The sequence below is a fragment of the Balaenoptera musculus genome, chromosome 1 (assembly GCF_009873245.2).
Source record: "Balaenoptera musculus isolate JJ_BM4_2016_0621 chromosome 1, mBalMus1.pri.v3, whole genome shotgun sequence".
Taxonomy (NCBI): domain Eukaryota; kingdom Metazoa; phylum Chordata; class Mammalia; order Artiodactyla; family Balaenopteridae; genus Balaenoptera; species Balaenoptera musculus.
Window position 1 is genome coordinate 130,900,782 of NC_045785.1, and position 18,454 is coordinate 130,919,235.

General features: G+C 44.1%; 1 protein-coding gene across 1 annotated transcript in view; it reads right to left on the bottom strand.

Moving 5' to 3' along the window:
- The window catches only part of TNR (tenascin R), a 417,206-nt gene that overhangs the window by 193,121 nt on the left and 205,631 nt on the right, over nucleotides 1–18,454 (bottom strand). The window contains exon 2 of the mRNA XM_036866234.1: nucleotides 9,975–10,073. The gene's annotated coding sequence lies outside the window, so the exon portion shown is untranslated. The remainder of the gene's footprint in view (nucleotides 1–9,974; nucleotides 10,074–18,454) is intronic.

Here is an 18,454-nt window from a genome sequence, read left to right on the forward strand (position 1 = left end):
ATTATTTAGCTTTTCTGTACCTTCATTTCCTTATCTATAGAATGGAGATAATAACAACACCTATTATTACTGGTTGTTGGGAGGAGTAAATGAGTGAATGCCTCTAAAGTAATCAAAACAGCACTTAGCAGATAGAAAGCACTCCGCAAATCTTAACTCTTCTCAGGGCTCCATGTTCTTCTGGCCAGAAGAAGGAGGGTTGGACTAGAATAATCTCTAAAGTCCTAGACAACATTTGATGGGTCTGTGTTTCTGGTACCAGATTTTCAGAGTTCTCACAGAGTTTCGGCATCGTGGTTCGTCAGTCATTTCCCAGCCTCACTGTAGTCTGCTGACTCAGCTGGGGAGCATGGCACTCCCTTGGCCCATGGCCACAGTTGTTCTGCATTCTGGGTGATCTCTAGGCATTTTCTTCTCTGCGCCTAATGAAAGACTTGCTGTGGTTTTGCCGTGGCTGGACTGGACTTAGCTGCACACACATAGGTTCAGCCGCCACCTGCACGGCCTCCCAAGCTGCTAGTCTTTGGCTTTAGTGCAGCTGCTCTTGCTTGTACAAGGCATTTGTCGTGCATGAAGCAAGTTCGGGATGAACAGACATGGCTGCAGCAGCAGTTCCAGCTTACAAACTAAATTTCATTTTTAAATTAGGCGTGACAACACACTACCTCAGATATAGTACTTCTGTGAGCGGTTGTGTAAACTAGCAGGCCTGCCCTGCTAGTCTTGTCCTCCTTTCTCTCTCCTCTTTGATCTCTTAAGCAATGCTGAGGGTTTGCAGGTGGAACCTGAATATGCCCAACTTTAACGTGGGAGCTCTCCAACCAGCCAGGGCTGCTCCAGGCCACACTACGAAGGAGACAAAGTTTGACTCTGGCTTTGCTCCATCTGATTTTCTCTCTCTCTTTCTGGCTCGATTCTCTACCCCTCCTTCTGTTCGTTAACTAGACAGACCCTCCGCCACTTGCATGGGATACCCACCTCAATCCTGCCTTACCTAGCACGGCCCCATGCTCTAAAATTATTTTTCCCTCTTCTCCCACCATCATTTCTTCTCCTCTTCTCTGCATTTTCCTCCTCCAGTGGCCTTTAGACAGAAGATGATCTAATAAGATAATGGGGATTCTAGGGTGGGTAAATGGGCCTCTCTGGGGACACCTGCCTTTCAGAAGGGACATTTGGGAAAGGCAACGCCTTAATAAGACTATATCTCAAATGGTAGAATTTCAGACACATAGCAGAACTGGGTGTCTTATTTTTTATTTTATTTTCTTAAGATTTGAGAGGGGGTGAAGGCAGGGTCGGGGAGTAATTTTCAGGGCAAGGAGATTTCACCATGCCAATCAAAATATATTTTGTGGGCAATTCCTGCTCTCTCTGTAAAACCCACTTGAAATGCATCCAATAAATTATACATAATTTACCAAGCTCTCCATTTCTCAGAGGCTACTGGAAGCTTCAGCTAATGAAGCCATCTCATCTGTTGTGTGAAGTTTCTGTGGGTTCTTTACACCCAGTTGTTAGTAATATGAGAATTCAGTTGTCAAGGATCAGTCTGAAGTGTGTGAGGCTTTCAGTGTAAACAGCATACCTCTCGTGCAAACAGGAGGAAAAAGATGCCTCGCTTTGCGATTACAGAGACAACAAAAATTGGCTGGCGCTAGTCCAATTCTACAGAGACATCTGGGACTACAGAAATATTGTCTGCCTCTAAATTGTTGGTCTTTGGCCAAGACAATCCAAAGGTTGGCACAGGTGCCCGGCGGGATGTGAGGCAGCTATGGTAGCCGCTCTGCCATCACCATCATCAGCAACTTTTCCTTCTCCTGTTCTCTTTCTTCCTCTTCTCTTAGTCTGACTTTTTTCCATAGTCCGAGGAGTCACACTCATTTTGCCCTCCTGACTTTGTACCCCCTTTGCTTTTAAGGCTTAGCTCGAATGAGATCTTCTTTGGCCATCTCCCATGAGGTCTTCTTTGGCCATCTCCACTTCCCTGCGCCCTGTGACACTCACTCTGTCTTGGTTCTTAGCAACTAACACAGCCAATGCCAGGGTGTAGGATTTAGTACTTCGTATATTGTGGTGCATTGGTATTTCACTGGTTTTCTGGGTTGAGAATTGTCCTCTTGACTAGATCCTAAGCTCCTTGAGAGTGGGAACCATGATAGGTGCTTTTGTGTGGCCCTTGCACATATTTTTATACTTGACACACAGAAATTACTCAGTAAAGGCTCCCTAACTGGGTCTGCTGCTCCTTTCTCTTATTTTTTCCTTATCTGCCTTGCCTGTCCTTTTAGCCACCGCATTCCATTTTCCCTGTTCTTCCCCACTGCCTAAGTGCCCCAGGCTGGTGGTGCTCTCACCACTGTGTAAGCATGTTGGATGCATCCCGGTTTAGGAGATTTCTGACTCCTAGTTTCCCAGGAGCTAGGGATTGTTTTCAAGAGGGACCACCTGGATACTGTGCTAGATAGGACTAACTCCCGGCCAGTCCGAATCCTTTGGTTTGGCATGAGAGGGCAAGAGAGAGGAGCTAACCTCTAGGTTATAAAAAGCTGCCGCAATAAAAGCTGTTTTGGGGCCAATTGGATCCACACATAAAAATTCAATTTTTTATGTAAAAAATTTTTTATGCAAGTGCTGGTTAACTGCTTACAAATCTGTTAACAGTACTATTGATACTTTCATTTGGGGAAAAAGCCAAACCATTTAGATGTGCTTTGATGACATACCAAAGGGTAACTTTACATAAGTGTTTTCACTATAAATATGGGTCCTGCTTAGGATCAATTCTCATCAGTATGTTGGAAAGCAATTTCAGTAAGTACTTAGCTTAATCAATTCGAATCTGTTCATTGACCTTCGGGATTCTGTGCAAGTCCCATCATGCAGTGTGCTCTGTAATTCTCTGTCTCTTCAGACAGCGTATTTCTCAATATTTGTACATGGCTTTCATAGTCAATCAATGCAATCACCTCTTCCCTCCTTTCAACCGCTTCCCTTGCCTGGGGAGGTGAGAGCCAAGCAGCGCCTCTGCCACATGTGTGTGTTAGAGAACACTTGTTTACTATTTCCCTAAAATCTGGAGAACTAAGAAGATAGCAAGGCATTCTGGGATAATAAAAATAATGGGAAAAAAGAAAAAAAATTATCAGCTTGTTTACACAATTATGAAAATGATGAGCACTTATACATGGCTGATTCCTCAATTATTCGTGGTTTGAAGCTCTTAAAAATTCAATAAACTAAATAACCTTTTCTTCAGCACTTATTCTGAGCAAGGTAGTGTAATTTGAGGAAGGGGAGACAAAGACACAATTTGATAAGGAAAATCAGAGAAATACACAGATGACTATAGGGCACAAGTTGAGTGAGGACAATAAGAAAAGCACAGTAGACGCCCTGAGGGTTTCAAGCAGGAACCACATCTGTTGGGTGAATCCAAACGGGATTTGTAGAGGATGGAGGAGGTTGGGCTAACGTCTCCTCTTCTCCAACCCCAGGGCCACTCTTTGAGTTCAGGCCTCTCTCCCTCTTATCTGGATAATGAGAGCAGCTTTATATCTGACTTCCCTGCTTTAATTGCTGCTTCCAGTGATCTTTTTTTTTTTTTTAATTTTATTTATTTATTTATTTATTTATTTATTTATGGCTGTGCTGGGTCTTCGTTTCTGTGCGAAGGCTTTCTCTAGTTGCGGCAAGTGGGGGCCACTCTTCATCGCGGTGCGCGGGCCTCTCACTATCGCGGCCTCTCTTGTTGCGGAGCACAGGCTCCAGACACGCAGGCTCAGTAGTTGTGGTGCACGGGCCTAGTTGCTCCGCGGCATGTGGGATCTTCCCAGACCAGGGCTCGAACCCGTGTCCCCTGCATCGGCAGGCAGATTCTCAACCACTGCGCCACCAGGGAAGCCCGTCCAGTGATCTTTATAAATGGCAATCTGATTACTATGTCACTCCCTGGCTTTGACCCCTGCATTGTCTGCAAGAAAGAGTTAACGTTTCTCAGGATCTCACATTGAAGACTAAATATCTGTCATGCTCTGTAACCTCAACACAGGGCTCGTCTGGCTGTCGTGTACAGAGTGCTGTCTACCTGTCGCACTGCCTCAGTGGCCTTGCCCACAGTAGTCCTTCTACCGGGACTGTCCCCCACTTCTCTCCCTTTCTCTCCTCCCTTCCTGGGTTCCTCATTTGTCTAGAGAGCTCCTATGACACGTTCTTTACCGCCCCCCACCCCCAAGATAGGGCTGATCATCCCCATCCTGCCCGACTACGGTACACGGCACCGTCACCCCACTTTCACACGCTTTGTAATTTGGGGAGGGGATAAGCATGCTTGCCTGCCTTGTAAGACTGTGTCCTCCTTGTGGTCAGTTTCCAGACTGGGTGTGGCACATAGTATGTGCTCCATGCTCGTTTGCTGAATTCAGTTGAATTTGTTGCGTGGGTGGGTAGGACACACCATTTTCCGTGGGGTTGAAGAGTGACAATATGGTAAGAAGTGAATGTAGAACATTCTTTCACAGCGATTGGGATAAAAGAAAAAGATAGGAAGTCAAGGGAAAGCTGTCTCTGTGTGTTTGCTGGTTAGACTGGAGACCAAGTCTTGTTTATAAGCAGAAGGGGAAGAACTCATAGAAAGTTGGAGGAAATAGCGAGAAAAGGGGCAATGGCTAATTGAAGCCTCTGGAGGAGGTGGTGGAGAGGAGACTAAGGGCTCCATGGAAGAGTTAGCCTTGGCAAGGAGCAGGAACCTTTCTGTCCAGAGAGGCAAGACAAAGCAAGTCAGGGAGGATGAGGAGGGCTTTTGGGAAGGAGAGGAGCAAAAGTAAGCAATGCTGTTTTTATGTGGTCCCAGGCTTAGCAAAGGGAGAGGTGAGCTGGAGGGTAAACTGCTAGCGGACGCACCCAATACCGGTACATTTTTCCCCTTGTAAACTGCAAGATGTTGTGAGAAAACACAAATATTCAAAACACTTTCATGAGCAGTGCCCTCTTAGATACTATGCTCTTTGTAAAAGTTTATCACCATTGAATGGGGTGCTTAACTTGCTCTGGGGCAGGGCTGAGCATGGAGGCTCTGCGGAGACCCCCCGGACGCTCCTCTTTCCCCTCCCCCTCTGTGCAGAACAGAACAGGTGCGCTCTGTCCTGGCCGAGGCCGATCCGAGGTTTGGGAGAGTCACTCACACCCTGCCAGTCTGGAGCCCTACTCTGCTTCTCCTCATCATCTCTGTTTTTATGAGGCAGCTGGGGCAGCCATTCATGTTCTAACTGTAGTTTCTGTTCGAATCCGCTCAAACCAGAGTTTAAACGGATTACCCATATTTTCCTCCTGAAACTCCCTCAAAGGCCCCTGAAGGCTGAAGGCTGGGTGAGTTTGGGACTCTTAGGGCCAGAGCAGGAGAAGTGGGTGAACCCACAGCTGTGTCCAGGCTCAGATTGTCCCATTCACTCCTAGCTGGCTCTTTGGAATTTGTTAGCTTCACTTCCAGAAAACATGGCAGATGGTCTTTCCCCACTGGAATGCAAACGCAAGGTTTAAGCTCAAGGTTTGGCTTCTTCTGAAAGGCTGTAAGAGCAGCTATATTTGGTGAGCGTTCCAAAAGGAAGCTTACATTCAGGGGCACTCCTGCGATGACCATCTCCATCAAAAGGGCAAGCCATGATTTTTAAGAGCCTCCAACTTTTATTCTAAGGACACCCAGTGGTCTGGTTTGGTTGGGGAAAGATGGGGGAGAGAAGACAGCTCAATTGTTGTTTATTTGTTTGTAAGAATACATTTATCTCGACACAGAACCATCTGTTCCAGTTCACCTTGGGTTGGTTTCCCACTCCATCCCCTCCCATTTTGTTTATAACCTTTTCTAAAACTTATGGAAGAGTGTTAAATTGGAAGGTGGTCATATCCTTCCCAGCACTGAACCCACCTATGAGAGGTACAGAGGGAGCTGAACAGATGAACCAAGATGGAACATTCATACTTTTGACCATTTTATATTAGTCTCAGCAAAAATCAGGTATTAAAAACATCAATATTGAATTAAATGGCCAAATAGTAGTTGCTCAATAAAGGTTTGTTGCCTGGAACTGAAAGTTATCCCAGAGTGCAGGAGTACAGAGTTTTCCCGTAGATTATCACTCATAGATTATAATTCTGTCCTTATAATTCTGTGCCCTGTCCCTAACTTACCTTTCCTCGAAAATGCATAATCATGGAGACACATCTGCACACAGAATCCTAGACCTCTAGAGATGAAAGAGATCTTATAGATGCACACAAACCTGGTATCAGGCTGCAGAAAAACATGGGAGAAGGTAGTTCTTCAAAACCTGTCTGCGGCCCAGAGCTCGTCATGAAGCTGGGAGCTCAGCTCCCCAAATATCACATTTATCTCAATTTGGCAAGAAGCTGAAAGCCTATCTGGGGCCATTTAAATTCTAATGTTATTAAGTGCTCATCTAATCAGCTTTTAAAGTAAGCTGCTTTCAAATGCATGGGGAATGAAGGTAGGGCAGCTGCAGGCTAAGACCGTTCACACCAGCCTGGTGAAGGCACCTGTGTTCCAACTGCCAAAGAGCCAGGAGGTGACCTGCTGGCTTTCCTGTTTGGTAACTTCTGCAGTTCCAACACCAAACCGTGCTGGTGAACAACTCTTTGTAAGAACAGGGGAGGGGCCTGATCTGGACAAACCACGCTCTCCTGTGATGTCAATCGTACACATGTGACAAGGCTTGGCAGAGAAAGACTGGCCTCTGTGCTTTGAGATTTAATCAACAGAGCAGCTGGTGGTCATCTGGATACTGCATCCTATAGACTTCTGAGAAGTCCCACCCTCAGGAGGGCCAGCAGGATCCACCACCCCTGCCTGGACCTACCTGCAGTTTTTAGCTGGCTTCAAGGTAAGCCTCTCATATCCAGCTGTGGCTTGACTCTTCCTGGACCCGGGAACTTGGGTCAGACCGACACTGAAATGGAGCTTAACCCTGCGCGTATATGGCTCTAAAGTGGTTTAGGATTACAATTCTAATTCTGACACCAATTCGGATGTGTGGGTCCCCCCCCACACACACCAAGCAATTCTTTGACACCAGGTGGGTGTCCTACCATTCAACTCAGTTCCGACACTATCTACCCGGAGAGCATCAGATTCCACAGTTTGAAGGTGCAGTCCCACAAGACTACCCTCCACTTCAGATGCCAATCACAGATTCAGGTCGTCACCTACTGGCTTCTGACCTACTAGCTTCTGACCTACTGGCTGCAAATTGGAGGTTCCCACAACACCCTCCTCCAGTTCTATTAATTTGCTAGAGTGACTCACAAAACTTGGGAAACCACTTGACTCACAAGATTACTGGTTTATTATGAAGGATATTAAAGGATATGAATCAACAGCCATATGAAGAGATGCACAGGGGAGGTCCCAAACAAGGCTTTTCAAAGGAACTTCTGTCCCTGTGGAGTTTGGGGTCCAGCATGGTAGCACGTGGAAGCCTTCTAGTTCACCAACCAGAAGCTCTCAGAACCCCTTTTGGGCTCTTATGGAGGCTTCATTACATAGGCATAATTGATTGAATCATTGGCCATTGGTGATTGAAATCAATCTCCAACTCCTCTCCCCTCCCCAGAGGTCAGGTAGGGGTGGGACTGAAAGTTCCAACTCTCTAATCATATGATCGGTTCCCCTGGCAACCAGCCCCCATCCTTAGGAGATTTCCCAAAATCACCTCATTTAACAAACTCAGCTGTGCTTGAAAGGGGTTTGTTTCAACCACAAAACACCTATTTCACTCTATTGCTTAGGAAATTTCAAGAGTTTTAGGAGCTCTCTGCCAGAAACAGCATGAAGACCAAACATATATTTCTTTTTTTTTTTTTTTTTTTTTTTTAAAGGAATTCTTTTATTTTTATTATTTATTTATTTATTTTATTTTTGTCTGTGTTGGGTCTTCGTTTCTGTGCAAGGGTTTTCTCTAGTTGCGGCAAGCGGGGGCCACTCTTCATCGCGGTGCGCGGGGCCTCTCACTATCGCGGCCTCTCTTGTTGCGGAGCACAAGCTCCAGACGCACAGGCTCAGTAGTTGTGGCTCACGGGCCTAGTTGCTCCGTGGCATGTGGGATCTTCCCAGACCAGGGCTCGAACCCGTGTCCCCTGCATTGGCAGGAAGATTCTCAACCACTGCGCCACCAGGGAAGCCCCAAACATATATTTCTTATTATAAATCACATGATCACAGGGATCATCCCCAGGCCCTGCTTTAAACTTCAGTCTCATCCTTGATTTTCCTGAGCATTCTCTGATTCGGCCTGCGGATTGATTCTACAGGAGGGACGGGGGCAGGGTCCTCATTGCTGCAGTAAGGCTGCCTCCAGATATGATGTGATGTCGGTCTCCATCCCTCTCCCACCATCCATCTTCTGCACACAGCCTTCTCAGATCCCCTGTGGAGTCTCATTCAGGCTGGTGGGGTCCTGGGTCTTTCATCCTTCTAAACCCTCCATCAGATATCATCATCAGATGTCAGGACTAAATGAAAATATGTGGCTTTCTTGCCAAGCTCATAATTTGTCTCACATTTAAACCAATATTCTTTAAATATTTATTCAGCATCAATCTAGAGGATGATAGCACACCAGATCCCATTGAACTCACCTTATTCAGAAGTCAGTTCAGAGACCAACTATTTTTATTTAAGCAAGTTTCTTTGAGAGGGTGGGAGAGTTTAAGCTTTCATTGCAAATAGTTTGTCAAATGTTCTTTTAACTATACAAATACTGTTTCTGAGTAGAGAGCTGTTAAGTAAAAATGTCTTCATCTTAATAGTTACCTGTAGTTGCCGTCCAGATGGTCCACCCTATTCCAACTCTGCTCAGTTGCAGAGAACTTGATCTCAACCAGCTGTTAGCCTAGGAGCACCAAATTAACAAATTCACTCTTAAGTGTGAATGGCCGATAGCCAACTTAGTGCAATGATGGCTCGTGGGTTTGTACGTACATTCAAAGGTGTTTTCAATGGCCTGGGGTACTTTGTAGTCAAGTGTCCCCAAGTGAGGCAGGGTGTTGCTGAGGATATTCTGGGTTAATTCAAATGTGGGGCTTCATAAAAGACTTGTCTTACTGCTATAGAGTACCATGATAGATAATGAAAGCATGATGAGTCTGAGGAATGAAATGAGTTTTTCCCGAACAAACTTTAGCAACTTTATGAACAAATAGAGAAGGCTGGTGGGTATATTATCATTGTTTTGTACAATAAAAAAAAAGAGCCACAACCTGTTTGAAAAGTTCCCAATTCGGTGTATCAAGTTTGAGTGCCAAGAAAAGTTATTAAAGAAGCAAAATATTCATTGTGCTGTCAACTCTGTGAATCCTCAGAGCCTTCTCCCACGGACCATTTTTTAGAGGTTATTATTTCAACCTGGAAATTCTTTAGATATATATATATATGTGGTATGAAAAAGAAATTAGGAAAACTTCTAAATTAAAAGAAATAAAATGACAGCTTTTTCCTCTGGCCATATAAATAGTTATGGATAGAGATAAAGAGATGGATATTCTTTCATAATACTTTATTAGAGCTTTTGGAACTTGAGAAATTTTAGAGTCAGGTTGGTTAATAGTTTAGCACTGATTCATGCAGGCTCAGAGCAAGCGTGGTTGGGCTAGGTAGCAAGTCTAGCCCCTTGGAGGGGCTGAGTGCAGTAACGCACTTTTATGACCAACTGTTTTATGAAATGCATTTCCAAAATGTTTTATGAGAAGCCAAAACCTTGATGTCCAGTTTCTCCAGCATTTTCTGAGCATGAAGCCCAGGGGAGCTAGTGTTCTTGACCACCTCATTGCAGAGAGACTGTCCCCCAGGCTGTTGTTACAGTGACAAGGAACCTCAAATCCTGGGAATATGCGGTCAACAGTGAAAGCCTGAGACTGACCATTGCAATGATGGATGGTAAAAGGTTCACAGAAAATGGTACCTTTAGTGATGGTGTCTTCGATGTTTTCTCTTTTCCGCACGTTCTTTTATCCTAACACCAAAAGAGAACTGGTCTCTGCAGTCACGATGATATGGCCACCTGAAACAGGAACAAGGGAGGGAAGAAATTATGTTTATGGTTTCAGAATAAGGAACCTTGGTTTCGCTTTCCATCTCAACTGCCACATCTCCATTTCGAGAAACTTGGAGGTGAAATGTGGATTCCTAAAGAAAACTGTTATTTACTGTTGTTTTTTCCTCTCCAGAGAGTTCTATTTACTTCATTAGTTTTCTTTCATTCATTCTCATAGCTTTGCAATGGAGTGGCAAATATTTAAGCTAAAAATTCTACAGGAGGATTGTAAATCCAGAAATGTGTCTTACGTAGCAAATCCCTTCTGAGATCTTTGAAGGTGGCTGTGGTTACGTGCTTAGATGATCCGATTATGACAAATGCTTGACACTTCCTCTGGGAAGCCTCTCATCCCCCCTAACCCTGAGCCCCTCTCATGTTCTTCATGTTCGTGACACTCAGTGCTTTCCTAGGTCACAGACATTACCACTCATTGCAAGCTTCTTCATTTGTGCTGTTCTCACTCTGGACTGTCAACTCCTCAAGGGCAGATTCTCTGTCCCAAGCACAATGCCAGCACAGAAAAGTTCAATAAATACTCTTTAAGGAAGTGAATGCATGACAGTCATTTTCTCAGGTTCGAACCACCACCTACAGAAGCAGTGACTTCTCTTGCAAGTGGGGTGCTTGTGTGTCAGCAATTTGTCAGTCTCTTTCAACAGGGCAGGGGAATTGCCTGATGGTCCAGAGGTTAGGACTCTGTGCTCTCACTGCTGAGGGCCTGGATTCAATCCCTGGTCAGGGAACTAAGATCCCACAAGCTGTGCGGTGTGGCCAAAAAAAATAAAATAAAAATTAAAAAATAAAGAGAGAAAATAAAGAGGGCCCCTCTGCAAAATTTGAACAAGCCACTCCCTGCCCCCCTACACAATTCCCGCGGATCATCCCACAGTCCATAGCAGGATAATTATGCCTTCAAGGGCTTGCTTCCCACAAACCTTTCTGAGCCTTCTCCAAGGGAACCCTGAGCTTCAGGGATCTCATTTATAGGCACCTAAAGGGGCTACTTAAAAATCAAGCGGCACTGAGGGTGGAAGGAGCAGACTTCCGGCTAAGGTGTAGGCTTGCTCATCTAAGCTGTTCCTGAAGGAATTAACCTTCCCTGGAGGACCCCGTGGAGCCTTAGAATTGGAGGAAAGATCCTTTAGCTCTGGAAGGGCAGATAGGTTTCATCTCTGGAGAAGACTCCAGAATATCAGCAGTGCAGTGGCTGCCTGGAGAGTGGGGCTGGGAAGGATTGTGAGGCTATGTCATTGGGAAGAAGAGTGGTCGTCAAGGTGTCGTCAGTGCCCGGGGTGGGGTAGTGTTGGAGGTGACATGAATGCCAAGTATTTTCCTCCTCTGATTCTAATCTGGCTCCTCACCAAACAGAAGCACTGCAGATCCTTAGGGACAGTGTAATTTGGACAGCGGCTGCCCCAAATTTGCAGCCTATTTTACTGGCAGAGAGCTCTGATATTAGAAAATCTCTCCTTCCATGGAATTAAAACTCCCTCTCCTTTTTACTTACACCCATTGACCCTTTTACTTCTCATCCTATCTGTGAGGTGGTGACCTCATTCTTAGAAAAATCCAATCTCTTTTGAACCAACTAACTCAAAAGTCATCAAAAGTATTGGCTAAATCCCCTTCAGTTTAGCTCATTCAACACTGATACCTTCAATTCAGCATGCTATTTTATTATTATTTCTCTGACTAGATATAGGCGTGGACATTCATTCATTCAACTCACATATATTTGTTTACTATATTTTAAATATCTTTATTTGATATTCTTGAAATTATGAAAGTGATAATTGCTCATTGTAATAAGTGAATCCATATGAAGATGTATACCGGAAAAGCTAATAATTTACCCCTAGCCTCAGCCCCTTGATGTAACATTTTATTTCATTAAAAAAAATTTATTTTTATATTGCAAAGCAGAAATACAGACACAGACATAGAGAACAAAGGTACAGATACCAAGGGGGAAGGGGGGAGTGGGATGAATTGGGAGATGGGGATTGACATATATACACTATTGATACTATGTATAAAATAGATAACGAATGAGAACCTACTGTATAGCACCGGGAACTCTACTCAGTGCTCTGCAGTGACCTAAATGGGAGGGAAATCAAAAAAAAAAAAGGGGATAAATGTATACATATAGCTGATTTACTTTGCTGTACAGTAGAAACTAACACAACGTTGTAAAGCAACTATACCCCAATAAAAATATAAAAAATAAATAAAAACACCTACTTTCAAATAAAAATATATATATATATATATTTCCATAGAGTTGAAAAAAAATTTTTTTTCTTTGAAGTAGAGTTGATTTACAATGTTTCAGGTGTACAGCAAAGTGATTCTTTTATACACACATATATATATATATCTTTTCAGATTCTTTTCCATTATAGGTTTTACTTGGTATAGTTCCCTGTGCTATACAGTAGGTCTTTGTTGTTTATTTTTTATATAAGTAGTGTGTATCTGTTAATCCCAAATTTCCAATTTATCCCTCCCCTCCCTTTTCCCCTTTGATAACCATAAGTTCATTTTCTAAGGCTGTGAGTCTGTTTCTGTTTTGTAAATAAGGGCATTTGTATCATATTTTTTAGATTCCACATATAAGTGATGTCATATGATATTTGTCTTTCTCTGTCTGACTTACTTCACTTAGTATGATAATCTCGAGTCCATCCATGTTGCTGCAAATAGCATTATTTCTTGATGTAACATTTTAATAGACAAGCATGTATCTTTCCACACTGTCATCAGTTCAGTTCCCAGGAAACAGGCTGAGACAGGATAAGCACTCTGCAGGCTTATTGAGGCAACTCTTATGGGGCGTACCGGAAGCAGAATCGGCTGGAGGGACCTCTGGAGCTGTCCTGCATTGAGAAGGGACAGGCCTTTGGGCCCCACCCATCTTTGGAGGTGGGCTGCCCCCAGGGAGAGGTCAGGAACAACCTTGGGCAAAGCAGCTCCTTTTGGCTGAGGGTGATGCCTGGAGAGGAACTCAGCTGCGAGCCGCCAGCAGCCAGCAGCTGGGAGGTTGAGTGTCTCAGTTGGGTGATGCCTCGCAACACCCACAATATACATCCTCCCTTGTGCTTATTTAAACCCAATTATGCGTATACATACAGACATATGGGATGCTTTTGTTTATAGTTTGTAAACTGAAATACTCTGCAACTTGTTTTGACTTAACATAAGAACATCGTCAATTTCCCCCTAATTTATTTATGCACACATACGTGTACTTTTACAAGAAGATCATAGTCTACATCTAGGCTTTTTTAGTGAAGTCCCCTTATCTTTTTTCTCAGTTCTTTACCTCTCTCCACCTCCTCTCCTTCCCACACTGTCCATATTACCTTCAACCCCCAGGCTAACAGCATGGAATGTAGACTTTTGTGCTTTCCTTCATGTGCATATAACCACATGTATACATGTGTGAATAGGGACAGACGTGCTGATTTGGTGTTTTGGTCATTGGCAGCAACTATTTATTAAGAGCCTTCTGTATGCCCGGGCCTGCACCAGGCACTGGAGATACAAGAAGAGGACACAGCCTCTGCCCTCGTGGAGGTCCTGCCCACGGCAGGGAGAGACCTGGAGCTGGTAGTTGTAACGGGGTTCACTTATGGAGGCATGCACCAAACACATAGAGTTATTTGGAGAATTAGAACTAGAAGGCAGGGCTCCTATGTTCTAGTCCTGTGCTCTTTTCCATTTAACTATCGCTTTAAAAAAAAAAAAAAAAGGTTTCAAACTGTGGGCTGAGCCATGGCCACATTGAATTCAAGCCAGTGTGTGCTGATCTTCCTGAAGTCGTGACCACACTTGCTCTGTTAGAGAAGCTCATAGTGAACCTAACGTACTGGCCCCTGTGATAGAATATGCATGACCTCACTAATAGATCCATTTAATTTGATTAGCAAGCTGTATAGGCCTGGAGAGATTGCACAAAGGCCTTATCTTGGAGTAGATTTTCATATAACTGGTGACAAGGCAAAGGATACTTATAATGGAAATAGATGCTGACGTATCACCATGTGGACCATTATTCCTGTGGTTACAAGTTGCAGAAACAAAACTGTGAGCAGAGATGAAACATCCAACACAGGGCTCACGCTCCCAGATCCTTTTAGCCTACACACTTCCAGGAGGGCCCGAGGACAGGAGCCGTGGAACCACAGGAGACGCACGCAAGACGAAAGAGCACGGTGACCCGGCTCCCTGGCCGCTCCAGCAAATTGATGCGTTCTTGCTGCCTATTCTCTCAACCCATCATTTACCTGCACTTCCCCTCTTCGTGCCCAGCGTTTCTCCCGCAGCCATTCTCTGGGGTCAACTTGTAACAGCTGATCTTTGAAAAAAAGCAACCACCAGTTTTCCTATGAAATATGTCCAGAAAATGTGCATTGTATTTTCTTTCCTCATCAAATGCTGACCCCTCTGATACTGGATGTGAGTTCAGGAACCCGAGGGGCTGGACTTCGACTTTGTCCCGTGGGCTCCCGGCCCCCAACTGTGCAGTCAAAATCCGAGGGCCAGGCAGTCCAGAGAGAGCATCTAGGAGACCCCATTGGCCCCAATCACAGATTTTCTCCAAAGCCCCATGCTTTTCCCCCTTTGGCTGAGGTGAATCATGGGCAGAAGAAAGACGCCACCAGGCCGGGTGAGACACAGCATCTAAAACCCGCAGAGGTTTCAGACCTCACAGCAACAGTCCATTTTGATATTCAGCATAAACTCCCTTACTTCAATGGTTTTGGTTTGTTTACTGCAAATTGCTGGAGAAGTTTCAGGAATAGCCATGGGATTGCAAGGATGCTGATCAGCTCTAGATAAAACTATCCAATATGCTAAAGCATTGTCAGTTCATATTTTTTCCTAACTCTCACGGCGGTCATTTGCTGCAAATGGATCAGATTGTGAATGGCCGACAAATTGCACTTAGTCATTTTAATGAGAAAATGGGAAATTTAGGCAACTATTGGTGATCTGACCTATACTCAGCTCCTAAACTCACAAGGTCTCCTAACAGAAGGGACCTTGAATGACTGTTATCTGGGGCTCCTACACGCAAGCACACAAATTTGAATGTTTCTTAGAAGGAGGTCTCTGACCCATTGTTATTGGCAAGACGTTGCAATTCAGTGAGATGTGAAAAGTTCATGAATGCTCCATTTATTATCTATTGTTGCATAACATATTACCCCCAAACTCAGTGGCTGAAAACAATAAACATTTATTATCTCTTGGTTTCTGTGGGTCAGGAACTCAGCAGTGATTTATCTGGGAGGTTCTGGCCCAGAGTCTCTCGTGAGGCTTCCTTTAGGATGTCAGCCAGGGCTGTAGTCACCGGAAGACTTGCTAGGGCTGGAGGATTCAGTTCTAAGATGGTTCACTTAAATGATCTCGTTGTTGCAGAATGCCTCTCTCACATGGGTCTCTGCCGGGCTGCTTCCGTATCCTCACAACACGGTGGCTGGCTTCCCCTAGAGCGAGTCATCCAAGAGAAACCCAAGTGGAAGGTACGGGGTCTTTGATGAACTGCCTTGTTAGCATTTCTGCAACATCCTATTCATTACACAGATTAGCTCTATTTAATGTAGGAGGAGACAGCACAAGAGTAAGAATGCTAGAAAGCAAGGATTAATTGGGGGTCATCTTGAAGGTTAGCTACCACAAATGCCCTTTGCCTTTATCAATAATGGTAAAGACCTGGAAGAAAACATTTCTGTTTCTTTTATCTCCATGGAACAACAAATGAAAGGGCATGAAATCTGGCTAAAATTCTAGCTCTTACCTGCTACACACTTTTGGAAAAGATAGGTATGTAATCCCTCTAAGCACCCCTTTTCTAATCTGTAAAATGGGGATAATAATATTCCCTGCTGTGAGGATTAACTTAGATAACACATGTAAAGGGCTTAGTTCAGTGTGTGACAAAAGGTAGGAACTCAAAACTGGTTCATTCTTCTCGCTTTCCCGCTCATCCTCTCCTCCCAGGACTATCGTTTGCCACCTGAATGATGTGGATAAATGACCCCAACTCAGAGTCAGCCCTCTCCCCACCTTCCCCTGTCTCCGCTGCTGGCTTCCAAACCAAAGGAGGGGCTCAGCCTTGGCAGCTGAGGTTTCTTTTTCCCTGAGGAAGATTTGCCAAGGCTTCGTAAAGTCAGGATGTGTGAGAGACACTGCAGTTCTTTCATATCTTAATTAGCAATTAATTAAGTAGAGGTGCGGGTGCCTGGGATATCTGACAGACAAGCTCAGTAATTATCTTTTATCATTATTACTAATGGAAAATACGGTCAGGGTGGTTCAAGTTTTCCCAGAATTTCAGGTTTAATTGAATGACCCAGTGGAGAATCAAAATGAGTAAGCTGCCCTTGCCACACTGCTTTATTAAAAACATTTTGAAATTTGGCAGTGCCTTGCACTCAGGAGCTTTGCTGGCCTGTTATCTTGGGCTGCGATCTTTAACTAGGCTTAGAGGTAGCAGGGTGGGCCCCCCTTGGGGTTGCAGTGTCACTCCAGGAAAGCACACAATTATATTTTGAAGACTATGCCGGCAACATTTCATTAATACCCCTCTGTCCTCCCCAGTGGAAGGTCTCTGTTTGGAGGTCAGAAAAGGGCACTGGTCTAAGGTCTGAGCTGGAGGAGAAGAGAGGTGCTTTTCCAATGTTGCTATAGTGATATTGGCCCCAGTGTTCTGGAAGTTCCATCCAGGAGGGGCAGAAAGACCCTATTGGGTGATGCTTTCACAACCTCATGGTCATATACGAGGGTTGGCAAGTCAGGGGTCCAGAAACTGGCCACTGCTTGGAGGGTTCTTGGTGTTGAGTTCTCTGGGCGATCTTAGGAAAAGTAAGCTAGGGCCTGGTCTCCTCTGTGTTCTGAACCCACACGTGGTGGATTCTCCACAGGCGTTGTTTCACAGGGTCTAGACAAGCCATTCCAAGGCTTCAGTCTTCTAGAGTTAACTTGGGACAGCTGGACATATGTCAAACTACCCTTTCACCCCAGAGAGAGCTGTGCAGTGTCGCCACAGGGGATCATCTGGGACGACATAAGGATCCTCCTCTGGCCACACATGTGTGTTTGTATGGATTGTATAATACCTCCTAGATTCAGTGCGGCCTCATTATCATTATTTCTAAATGGGCTGTTTGAATGAGCCCTCACGCTCTGCCTGTGTGTGTCAGGGATCTGATCTAAACATCTGGCATTTTGAGTAGAGTCAGTTGGTATCCCTCATCAAGTGGGTAATTTCCATTACAATTCACGATTCCGACTTACGATAATTCATCAGGTCTAACAAGAGATTTGAGACCAGTGGGACAGCTCCTATGAGTGGGGCTGGAAGGTTCCGGCATGTCCTCTGGGCTGCTGGGGCACCCAGCTCTGTTTCTTGACACTTTGCTCTGTCTATGGGTGACTGTGTCACAAAGGTCAAGGGCTCCTTTGCCATCACTGGGCTTCATGTAGTTTCTGGCCTACATCCGTGATGCTTTCGGTTGGTTCTTTACTAACCATTCCCTGTGCCTTGATGTCCTCTAAGTGAAACTGCAATCTCATAACTCTAAGTGGAGCAGATTCAGGGCATGAAAAATGGATTAGCAATGAGCTCCATTGCCTTAAAATTCAAACTACTACACCAAGTGTTAGCAGCAGTACTCTCGGGGTCATATTTTTAAATGTCCTCTGTCTTTTTCCACTGAATCTCTATTTCATAACTTTTCAATTATGTTTATGTTTTTCTTTAGTAATGAGAAAACAAATGTTATTTTAAAACTTTAGAAAGTATGGTTATAACTGATTTGATCAAGTGTTATAGCAATGGTTCTCAGCCTGGGGTCCACAGAGAATCCATGCAACTTAGATAGAAAGAAATTACATCTTTATTTTCACCAACCGCTAACAAAACTTGAGCAAGTCCTCTATTCTTGAACGTAGGCAACAAGTCACAGCAGTATTAGCGGTAGCTGTAATTTTGTCATCCACAGAAATCACGGATATTTTTATATCTCATTACGGTTGTTGCAGATACGTTGAAATATTGTTGAAGCTTATTACTACTTCAAAATCACAGTAGTTATTTGACTTGCCACCAGATCTTGTTATTTACTGGGTTTATAAAGAAACACATATATTACCATACAGCAAATTTGTTTTTTTAGTATTTTGATAACTGCCTTTCAATAAAAATGCAGTTTCCTCTGTAATCCTATATATTTTATTTTCTACATTTAGAACATTATTCTGAGAAGGAGTTCATATGCATCACCAGGCTGCCAAAGAGGTCTGTGACAAAAAAAAAAAAAGGTTAATTAGTCCAG